We start from the raw sequence: 12,075 nt of genomic DNA, 5'->3' as shown, positions 1-12,075 counted from the left end.
CATAAATGTATCAAATAACCATTCAGAGACGTCCTGCTCCATTCTCAATTGTGTTTATTCTGCCGCTGTCTCTTCATCATCTGGGTCTGATTCCGGTTCAAACATGTACGGCTGAATGCCATACAAAACAGCGGGTCTCTCACTCTCAGCCATTCTGCTTCTACCGACTGTTTATTGCCATAGTTACGCCCTCATCCAAAGGCAGGGCGGGGATATGCAGCTCATTTACATTTAAGGTGGTACACACCAAAACAGCTCTTTTTAAAACAGGCCCCAAAAATGACATTTTCAAATGGTTATAATAAATTAACTGTGGGGTATTTTGTTGCTGAAACTTCACAAATACATTCTGGGGACACCCAAGACCAATATTACATCTTGTAAAAAGGGGCATAATAGGTGCCCTTTAAAAGAAAATACTTTTTTATGTGCTACCTTTTAAGTGCATTTTATGTATAGATTTTATTTATATTTGTATTTGTCCCAGATCCAGAGTTCAAACTGCTGAAAACTGCCAAAACTGCCAAACTACTGAAATCATGTGACTTTGGCGCTCCGAACCGCTGATTCGAAACAAAAGATTCGAAGCAGTGTTTTGAAATCGACCATCACTATATATTGTTGAAAAGACATAAATAACCGGTCATAGAGCTCGCATTGAACATTTGTTTACAGTCAGTGACTGTTTTGTCCATGTTCTTCGCTGTTGTAACGTATTAGGAAACCAAAATGTGTATCCATTGACTGAAACATACATTAGCGGAATCCATCTGTCTGTTTTACAACGTTGTTGTTTTCAACAAACCATATTATAGATGCGTCGTCAGGTTTCAGGATGAACAGCGGTGCAAGCGCGTGCCGAACCGTGGGTGGAGAAACAAACGGTTCGACTTTTTTTTTTTTTTTTTTTTTTTTTACAGAGAACCGTTCCACCCTACTGTAAAAATGATTACATGTGTGAACCATTCAGGGGTGCAATTCAACGGAATTTGCGACCATAGTTAGCTAACGAAGCTTTTGAGAAACACACCCCTGCACGGCTGTAATTTCTGAGCTTCTGGATGCTTCCACAGGTCTTCTCACTAGTGTTGCTGATGATGAAGCAGCAGAAGGATGTGGTGAAATTTCACACCTTATTCCATCTCTTAAACACATACCTCTCAGCCGAAGATCCAATTTCTCTGAAATGATGGGAGGAAAACCTCACCAAAATGCTTGGCCTTGGGTTAAACCAAAACCACTGGAGGCTCGCTTTCTCCGGTTCATTCTTTGTGAGCAAGCCAGTCCTCCTTATCACGGGGTTGGGGGTAATAGGATTGCCTTTCACACCAAAGGTCTCCTGCAAAGGAACAGGGGAGGAAGGAAACCAAGGCTAGGCACACACTCACGCTTTCTCACACACGCACAAGAGAGCCGGTCACACATGGCGAGCAGTAAAGCAGTGTATTTTTTCAGAGCTTGGCTCAACTACGGAGAGTGATGGGTCACCTCAGCAGAAGCTTAGCTGGGATATCAGGAAGGCCAGAAATGACTGAATGAAAATTGCACACAGTGCAGCTGTTAGAGGAAATATTCTCTGAGGAGAAGGAAAAAAAAGATAGAGTCGGCAGCTATGAGCCCAGAGATTTTCTCTTCTCAGTGATTCTTATTTATTTGCTTGTTATTTTATTATTTTTTTTATTTTTTTTTTTGAGAAAGATGATAGTATGAATTCCTTAATACTCTCTCAGAAGCTTGAGCTTTGTACTTGAAAGTGAAAGATAAAATTGTCTGCTTGGAAGTACAGGATTGTGGGAAAACATCTACCTTGACCAAGATCTCACCTTGCATTCACAGATTAAATATTGATTTCCCATCATTAGGAAATTGATTCACAATCAGTTTCAAATTGATTGGAGATGTCAGCCTTGGAGGTGATGGAATGAAAATATGGTTTGATGTTACCCTCAAGTAGCCTCATTATCATAAATGCAATCTGTTTTACAAGCACCATGCTTCAACCTGCATCAAACGGTCACCTTGAGGAAGGATACAAGGAAAGAGAGGTGGATTAATTGATGAAACAGGAGAAATAAGCTGGTTATGACTGAGTTTTTAAAGGGATAGTTCATTAAAAAATTATAAATTCCTTACATTAAAAATAAATGGTGACCATGGCTGTCCCTGGTCCCAAAATACTTTTATTGCATGGAAAAAATGCAGCATGGACATTCTGATAAATGTCTTTCTTTGTGTTCCATGGAAGAAAGAAAGTCATACAGGTTTGGAACGACATGAGGGTGAGTAAATGAATTATTGGGTAGACTATTCTTTTAAATCTAGAAATATAAGCAGCCTGAGGCATGAGGCAGAGTGACAGAGTTCTCTATTAGTTCTCACTGATAGCTGTCTTGCTCTTTCAAAGTCACAGGGCGGAAAAAACCTGCAGGTTAAACAGATGTGTCTGATAACAGTACCTTATCGCATCCCATCGCTTTCTTTCCAATGTTGATAACTTCATGTGGAAACCTTGAGGCCAAGTAAGCTGGATGTGATAAACTACAATGATAAATATCTTAAATAAATCAAATCCTTTTGAAAAAAGTGTGGGCCTATATTTTGTTTAAAAAATTATACAGCTCATAAACATAATCTTCAAAGATCTAGTACAACAAAGGAAAATATGGACTGCAAAAAAAACCTTCGAGTGCACATTTCAAATGGTGAAGGTTATATATAACAAAAATGTAATTAGCTTCCCTGCATTAAACAGCACTTGAACAGACCCATTTACACTAAACAGCATCAATACAAAACAATTTACATAACTGGCCATAAAGCTAGTGTTCAGAATAATATGTACCAGCTTGCACCATGTTAAGACATGTTAAATCATTAAAAATTATATTAAAAGGAAGTTAGCCATGTTGCAATTTTAGTTTAGCTACTCTCTAACACTGATTTCCATATGTGTGTGCATACTGTACCTCTATTCCTCTCTTCATTCCTCTACGTATTCTAATTGATTTCCTGGCAGGCAAGGCTCAGATAAGAGCTTGTTGGGGATAATGGAGAAAAGCCAAGGTGAAAACACTCTCTCTCTCCATCCTTCTGCTCCTGTTGGCTATCAGAGCCTCTGATCTCAGAAGTCTTGTGAACCATTGTTGAGCATGAATCCCATCCAAGGACTGAAAACAGTAAAAACACAAAGCCTGGCCTGTTAGTGTTACGAACACTATTGCTGTCCTACCTGTCTCTTGCACTGGACCTGAATGAATGAAACACACACACAGAGAGAAACCATTTAATGAGTCCTCATGGCAGTTGAAGGTTGCCTTTGTGTAGTTTCCTCAAATATCTGAACTATCAACAAGAAGCACTTGCCCATCATTTGTACCAAACAGAGATTTTTTATTAAATATTAATTCAATCATCTTTTCACTGCAGTTCTAAAATGTGAACTTTTTATGACTAATACCAATATTGATTTTATAGCATTGATTTTAAGTGTCAGATAATCAATATGCAGACTTGTTTTTTAATTATTGTTTTATTTGTCCTCTTTCAACAACACAATAAATGAAAGCTCTAGTACAAGTTCTGCCAGGAAGACTCAATGTTACGTCACCTTTTAGTTTAGATCTACCCAATCATTGTCCTACACTTGGAGTACAAAAGATCACTGACACATCTCTGAGTCTGCAGATGCTGACGCCAACCTTCACCTCCATCCTCCCCACCACCACCAGGATGGTCCCTGTCCATACCTCCCAGGGGGTCGGCCACGCCTCTGCCTTCATCTTCAGGCAGGAAATGCAGAGTCCGCAACCCTGTTTTTCTTAAAGTGTATCAAAAAGTCTGGTATTGTGCTTTGCAATGTAAAGAAACTGAAAGCTTCATACACACATAAATACATAAAAATATCTTGGCAGTGTCATTTAGTTATCATACAACTGCATGACCAATAAAACATTCTGTAACTACAAGTATGTCTTGTCATGATACTGATAAAAAAAACTGTCCATCCTTTAATTTCCTTTCTCATTCTGTGGAGATATGAAATAATGTCATATATCATAAATCATTTAATTCATAATTCATTCCTCTACCAGAAGACCTGGCCCTCCTGTTGTTGATAATCAACTTTCATTTTGTAAAATGTTGTGGGGTCGTTCGTGCGTCTAAAACCAGCTTAATTTAGCAAAACAGTTAATTCAGAAACAATGCGAGTTACAGGCTTGCCAGGGGTTGCCAGGTGTTTACCACAAAATCCACTCAACTGCTTCTCAAAACTAATCCAAAAATAGCTAAATTGTGTTCCTTGGGGTATCCCAGAAAAAACGTTTTCCGGGGGTTAAATATTGCATTAATGCAGTCGCTTCAACCCACGGAGTTGCAAAACAACCCGCGGCAACAGTGAAAAAGTAACCCAATGCTGCGCGAAAATTGCGGACTTGGCAACACGCAGTAAAGTAAGAGATTACACGTTTATTTATAGTGTTATCTGCCGCGGAAGCCAATGAAATTATGCACAGGTATTATGAAAAATAAAGAAAATTATGTGACAAAAGAGAGCAGAGTTTTGAAACTTATGATACAAGCCCTCATGTTTTGCTTGTATTATAGAGTTGTCTCTGTAATACTCAAGAGTTCTGACACATCACTGCCCTTCTAATGACTACCTTTGGCAACTGTCTTGATAACATTGGCTATGTACAATCTTTTAATAAACTTCCATGAGAGCAGAATCGTGACGAATGTTGATCTCGAGTGACGTAAAAGTCGCATGAATTCCGATATGACTGTTCACAATGTATTCACATTACAAAACATCTGACCCGTTATTTAGTACCACATAAGGAATTGGCACAAACCAGAATTGAAAACATCAGATTCCGTGTGGTTTGTACTGTTCACACTGTCACGGGGAAAATAGATATGAGTCACATGTGGGCAAAAAAAAAAGAGAATCAGATTTAGGCCACATTTACCTGCAGTGTGAACGTAGCCTAGAAGGTATGTTTGATTTGAAGCAGCGCTGTGCAGACTGATCAGTGTATGAAAGTGTATTAAAGTACCACAAGAGCAATTCGAAAGCATACAAAGCCATCTGCTCTCTAATCGCCCTCACGGTACTTCACCAGGGGTGTCCAACCCTGCTCCTAGAGAGCTACCATCCTGCAGATTTCAGCTCCAACCCCAATCAAACACACCTGAACCAGCTAATCAAGATGTTCAGGGTTGCTTGATAATTACAGACAGGTGTGTTGGAGGCGAGCAGGGTTGGAACTGAAGTCTGCAGGGCAGTATAGCTCTCCAGGAGCATGGTTGGACACCCCTGACATACACCAAGCGGTCTGTTCAGCGCTAATTCAAGTTGAACACACCTAAACTCTGCAGGGCTGTGGCCCTCTAGGAACTGAGTTTTGCACCCCTGATCTAAATTAACTAAATGATAAATGGAATTTTAATTACATTATATGGAAAAAATGGACAGTATACTACTATACTCGTTTTCCATATTAAATCATATTAAAGGTTGACTGAAGACATAGCAAAAGCAAACTTATCAGAATACAAATAAGAGCATCTTTAAACATCAAGAAATTGATTAATGCAAAAAATATATTTTCTAAAAGGTCAACCACAAATCATGAAAAATACAGATATAACTATACATTTCATCTGCCTACAACAGTTGTGTATCATTCTGGTTACTTTCATATATTACACTAAAAGCACCAGTAACACCATTGAGTGCCAACCACAGCCTCCAATTAAACTCACATTATTTGTACATTCCTCCTGCTTCTCATAACTCCTCTCACCCGAGTTCAGGTTTGTATTATGCACACCAGGATGTACTTCCATTAGTTTAGAATGTGTTATTCTGGCATTTCATTTCTAAACGTGAAATCTAGTGACATCAAAGCCCGCCTCTGCCCTCTCTATTCCCTGTACTGAGCATCACTCTGTTGAATGAGCCATTCTCAGATCCATCCAGAACAATCCACATTGCTGCTGTATTTTGAACTGGTGAGTTGCTTCCACGCCTTTGATTTACATGGCAAAGGAGCTGTGAAACCCCATGGGAGACATGCTCGATTGGGTGGCTTAGTGTGGGTGATCTCATGCATACATACAAATATGCACAGCCTAACGCATAAAGAAAGGCGAGCACATGGACATAATGTCCACATATGGCAGGACAGACACTCTTACGCTTCAGGACACACAATCCCCTTCATGCTGACAGAGTCTGTCTGTGCCTGCTTATCATCACAGGCCCTTGTAATCATAAATATCAACCCATATCATAAATATGGATTTGTTTTAATCTTTATCTAATTGCTTGTTGAATGGAAGATCCATATGAAAATAAAATAGTTTGCGTACTAGGTTGAAAAGAAGTATAGCAACCATATGCCTCCTGCTATATGGGAAATACATACATGATTAATCATAATCATACATTGGCTAAAAATATGGCTAGTACTTATTTATCAACATCTGCCCTTTAAGCAAATCAGGTAGAACTAATGAATTAACCTCATTAATATTCATGAGCCAAGTCCTCTTGTACCTTCCACTTTTCAGATAATTGTGAATGTTGCAAAATTTTGCAAATATAGTCTTGGAATAAATAGAGTACTTTGACACAACATACTCAAACATTATAGGATGTCATTTTTTATTTGTACGGCATGTCACTTTATTCACACAATTTATTATATGTATGGGAAAATGTGCAGTCATTATCCCAAAATAAACCTAGACAGGGGTTTAATTTTTGACACTGACTTATTGTAACAATTTTGTGATAATGGCTGTACATTATTTGAGTAAAATTTAAAAAAATGGTGTAACAATGTTGCTGGGGATAACGCATTACAAGTAACGCAAGTTGTAATCAGATTACTTTTTTTACCTTAAGTCTGGAATTTTAGGGGCATTCTAACTGCATTATACAGGCTACATCATGTTCGTCACCATCAACTGTATGAATTGCAAAATGAACTACGTAGGTCTGGGATGGGGCGGGTGCGTTAAATGTGTTAAATTACTTCAACGTGTTATTTTTCTATAACTAATTAATTAAATCAGTTAAAATGAGTTAAATCAACAACTCTAATTAAATGATTAGTTCACTTCAGAAATAAAATTTCCTGATAATTTCTGCAAAACATTATGTACAGTAATCACATTGGAAAGGTCACGTGTGACGTAGGCGAACGTAGCGATCCAGTGTCTACAAAGCGAACGTACAAAGACTTAGTCGAACGCCCTTCACAAAAAAAGGTAAAACAACGTCGGATGATTTTGAAGTTGGAGGAGAAAATGAGGAGTTTTTCGCCCTACCGCGATACTTCCGCCTATGTCACGCGTTACCTTTCCGACATGATTACGTAAAGCATCATTGCATCACACTGTAGTCCACTATATGGCGAAAAATCCTGGAATGTTTTCCTCAAAAACCTTAATTTCTTTTCGACTGAAGAAAGAAAGATATAAACATCTTGGAGGACATGGAGGTGCTTCTTCTCTTCAGTTCACTTCACTCCACTCATTTTCTTTAGGGTTCAGGTCAGGGAACCATGGCAGAAGCTTCATTTTGTGCTCAGTGACACATTTTTGTGTTGGTTTTGATGTTTGTTTTGGATCATTGTCCTGATGGAAGCTCCAACCATGGCCCATTATTGGATTTCTAGCAGAAGCGGTCAGGTTTGATTTTTTTTTTATCTGTTGGTATTTCATAGAATCCATGATACCATGTATCTGAACAAGATGTCCAGGACCTCCAGCAGAAAAATAGGCCCACAACATTAAAGATCCAACAGTGAAACTTTTTTTAGTTTCATCTGCCCATAGAAGCCGGTCCCATTTGAAGTTCAAGTCTTGCCTAACAACTGAATATGCTGGAGATTGATTCTGGATGAGAGCAGAGGATTTTTCTTGAAACCCTCCAAAGCAACTTGTGGTGATATAGGTGCTGTTTGATCATTTTTTAGGCTTTCTGAGACTCAATACTCAACTAATCTCTGCAATTCTCCAGCTGTGATCCTTGGAGAGTCTTTGGCCACTCAAACTTTCCTTCTCACCACGCATTAGGACGATTTAGACACACGTCCTCTTCCAGGCAGATTTTTAACATCTTTAGTTGATTGAAACTTCTTAATTATTGCCCTGATAGTGGAAATGGGGATTTTCAATGCTTTAGCTATTTTCTTACAGCCACTTTCTATTTTGTGAAGCTCAACAATCTTTTGCTGCACATCAGAACTATATTCTTTGATTTTTCTCATTGTGATGAATGATTAAGGGAATTTTGCCTTTGTGTTTCCTCACGTTTGTACTCCTGTGGAACAGGAAGTCATGGCTGGACAATTTCATGTTCATGATCACCCTGGTATGCTAAAAAAATTGTAAATATGAATGTTAATATACTTCAGAGATATTTTACTCATAAATATTCTAGGGGTGCCAATAATTGTGGCCAACGTGTTTTGAAGAAAAACATTTATTTCATAATGTGATCCGCCCCCCCCCCCCTTCTTTTTCTTCAATGAAAGGTTAGATTTTTGCTAATTTTATTAATTAAAGATCAAAAGGATAAACAATGCAGATTTATTTTTACAGTCATCTTTGATCATAGTTACCAGGGGTGCCAATAATTCTGACCACCACTGTATCATTTAAACTGAACCTGCAGTGTATTATAGACCAACATTATAAATTTGGAGGCCAAATGTCTCCACAAGAATAGCAAAACCTAAAATCAAAAACTGCAAAAAGGTTTCTGTGAGGAAAAGATTTAGGGTTTAGGTTTAGAAAATATCATTAGCTCAGAATAAAAACAACAGAAGTCAGCGGAAAGACCCCACCATGACCGAAAAACAATTGTGTGTGGACGTGCTGCTGAAAGTGATGCCTGCTCTGGCTCATCAATCACTGATAAATGGCAGATGGCTGGGACAGGACGTGCGCTAACATCATAACGGCGGAAATGCAGCAAGAGCTTTACCTGCTGCTAATCCACTTAGTCAAAGACAAAGCTGTTTTAATCCATCCCTCTCTCCTTCATTTTCTCCCTCTGCTCTGTGATGGACAGAGTAAAGCCTCCCGGTAGGACAGAGATGAAGGCAGAAAGAGCTTACTCTGCATATTTTTGTTACTGACACAGGCTTAAACAGATCTCTCCCTTCCTCATACCAATTTTAATGAGCAGCAGCAGAATGTATTGATTTTAGAGGATTATTAGTTCAGGGTTATCTGTTTATACACTTTATCTTTTTCCATGTAGAAAGAAATGACTTTGTATGGTAAAGTAAGTTATCAAAAATATGAGTAAGACTTGTTATTAAACACTATGACAAACCGAAGTTTGTTTGCGGGCAGGTTCTGCAGTTGCATAGTCACTCAGACATGCGATGTTGGAAGAACTGCTTGTTGCTTATTCATGCTTGGTGTTTTGGTCGTTTGGATTATATGAACATGTTCCCCCAGAGTTTTTGTTATGAACTCCATTAGGAGAAAAGGCTCTTAAAATCAGGGTTTCTATAAAGTGGAACCATTGTTTTTATGAGAGCAATGTTTTCAAGGACATTATGTTAAAAACAAAACATAACATTAAATAAAAAGTGAAGGACATACTGTACTGTTCATCTCAATAAAATGATAAAATCTAATAAATTATTTCCTGGTCATAAATAAGATGGTGGCATGTCAAAGCTTCATCCAGCTTAGCCGAGTAACTACATTTCACCACTTTTTTTTTTTTAGGTATTACATTTTTTCCTACTATAGGTCACAGAAGAATCATGCCACCAAACGAGAATCATGCTACCAATATAAATAATCAGTCTTATGTAATTTATATACTCAGTCACAGGGATGGGCAGTATTTTTGATACATGTATTTCAAATACGTATTTCAAATACAAACAGTATTTAGTAATTTGCATTTGAGAGGGTTGATGAAAATGGCTTTGTATTTTGTATCAAAATACTTTAGTGTTTTGTATTTTTGTAGTTTTAAAATACTGTAAAATACTTTGTAAGAAGTCTACATGATGACATCATAAAAATCCAGCCTCTGATTGGTGGTTACTCAGTAGTTTGCCCAGACTTGAGTTCAGAACAGATGTTAAGTTTAGGTGTTGGTTTTAGTAGCTTAGGCTAAATAGTTTACCAATTTACATAATGTTCTTGAAACTATTATACCTAGCAGCAGCAGCCCCTATATTTATGATTTACAATCAAATGATTAATTAGTTAGAATCTAGTTTGTATTAATACAGGTGCCATCAGTTGTCTTCTTATGAATACTTGTTTGTCATTGAGTCGGTGTTGCTGATGCAAAGTAGGCCCTTCGTTACCAAGCAAGTAACTACATTAGAACTACAATGAGTCATTCGCAAACATTATACTGTTGGTTACTTTAAAACTAAACTTCATCTGCGAGATCACAGGGATATGTGAATATTTGATCTGTTAAAGCCACAATATGTAAATTTTCACCACTAGAGGTCGCTTATTCAGTTGCTTTTCCTTGATTTTGTGGAATCGTGGAAGGTGATGTCTTCACGTCTACAGCCGGTGGAAAACAATCGGGACAGGACTTGGTCATAAATCATGTTCATAGATGAGATTATTAACGTTACCGAGTAACATCCGCTGGAGCGAATGTTAATGAGAGACAAGCGCGACACATGCCTCGAGAGCAGCGGAACTTTTATTATGCCACAGTTGCTGCTTCCGCTTTTTTCGGTCTAGCATATGTAGAGTAACGCAGCGCTGTTTTCTTTTGATGAATGAATACAAACATTTCATTATTTGTCTAATAAAACATATAATATGTTTTATTAGACAGATGAGGAATATAAAGCGTCTTTGATGTTTCCATGGTTTCTACTAAATAAAACTGGAAATTTAGGGTATAATGTCATTGATAGGCGATGCACGGACATGGCCTGTGTCCTGTTTAAAATAGCTTATTTCTCTGGATTGGTTGCATGTCAGATTTATTGCATGAATCGGGCAGATTTCAGATTTCAGATGTTTGCTATCAAACATTGTTTGTTAGTCAGCGTAATGGTGAAGGGATAGATCAAATAGGCCAATTGATGGAAGGTTTGTGAAGAAATTTCACGCTCCCTTGTAGTATTTTTTTTAGCATTTTCAAAATACAAAAATACAGTAGTTTATTTTGGTGTGGCTGCTGTATTTTGTAGTTAATTTTGATACATTTAAAATGAAAGTATTTGGTATTTTATTTTAAATACATTTTGATGTATTTTTGCCCAACCCTGCTCAGTCTATATATAATCAGTCTGTGTCATTGCAGAAATCTTAGATTAAGTTATAAACTATATGCATAAACAACACTGCATTCATTCAAGCTGGTGGCTCTTGCTCAGTGGACAGGAAGCAGTGTTCTGTTGCTAGGCAGCCTTCAGAGAATTGATCATGAAATCATGGTGGAGTGAGAAGACTGATCTATCTATCAGAGATCTCGGCCTCCATTAGGGGCTCTGAATTAATGAGCATCAGATGGAGCTCATTCAGTCCCAGATAAACCACAATAAAATCACAGAGGAAAAAAAGTTTGGGTATTGAGAGCACCTTCTCTCTGATTAAAAAGTACTCAAACTTTGGATTACACATTTAATTAAGAGAAGAGATTAAATGAATAGTTATTTACTCTCATGTCATTCCAAACCTGTGAGGAGAAAAACATTTCATTAAAAACTGGTTTTAAATTGTTGGTGTGTTTCTCACACAAAGCCTAGAACTAATAACACAAAGATTTTGTGCATGATTAGTAAAGAGTTCTTTCATGGTGCTTTTTGTCACTTTTGTGTTCCACAGAAAAAAGAAAATGATACAGTTTTCCAATGATGTTTGGTAAATAATTTTGCTTTAAAGCAAGCTTAAATGGCAATTTAAAAATGCTAATAGTACGTCCTGTGGAAGCAGTGGACCTCGGCACACTGTCCTTGTGAGCTCTGAGGGAAGCAGGTGTGACTGCCTCACTCTTCCAGAGCTCTTGACAGCAGAGGAGAGAGAGAGGAAGAGATCATTTAGTCCTAGATACGC

This window comes from Megalobrama amblycephala, linkage group LG10, assembly GCF_018812025.1.
Source record: "Megalobrama amblycephala isolate DHTTF-2021 linkage group LG10, ASM1881202v1, whole genome shotgun sequence".
NCBI classification, from domain to species: Eukaryota; Metazoa; Chordata; class Actinopteri; order Cypriniformes; family Xenocyprididae; genus Megalobrama; species Megalobrama amblycephala.
Note: the sequence above shows the minus strand (reverse complement) of the source record.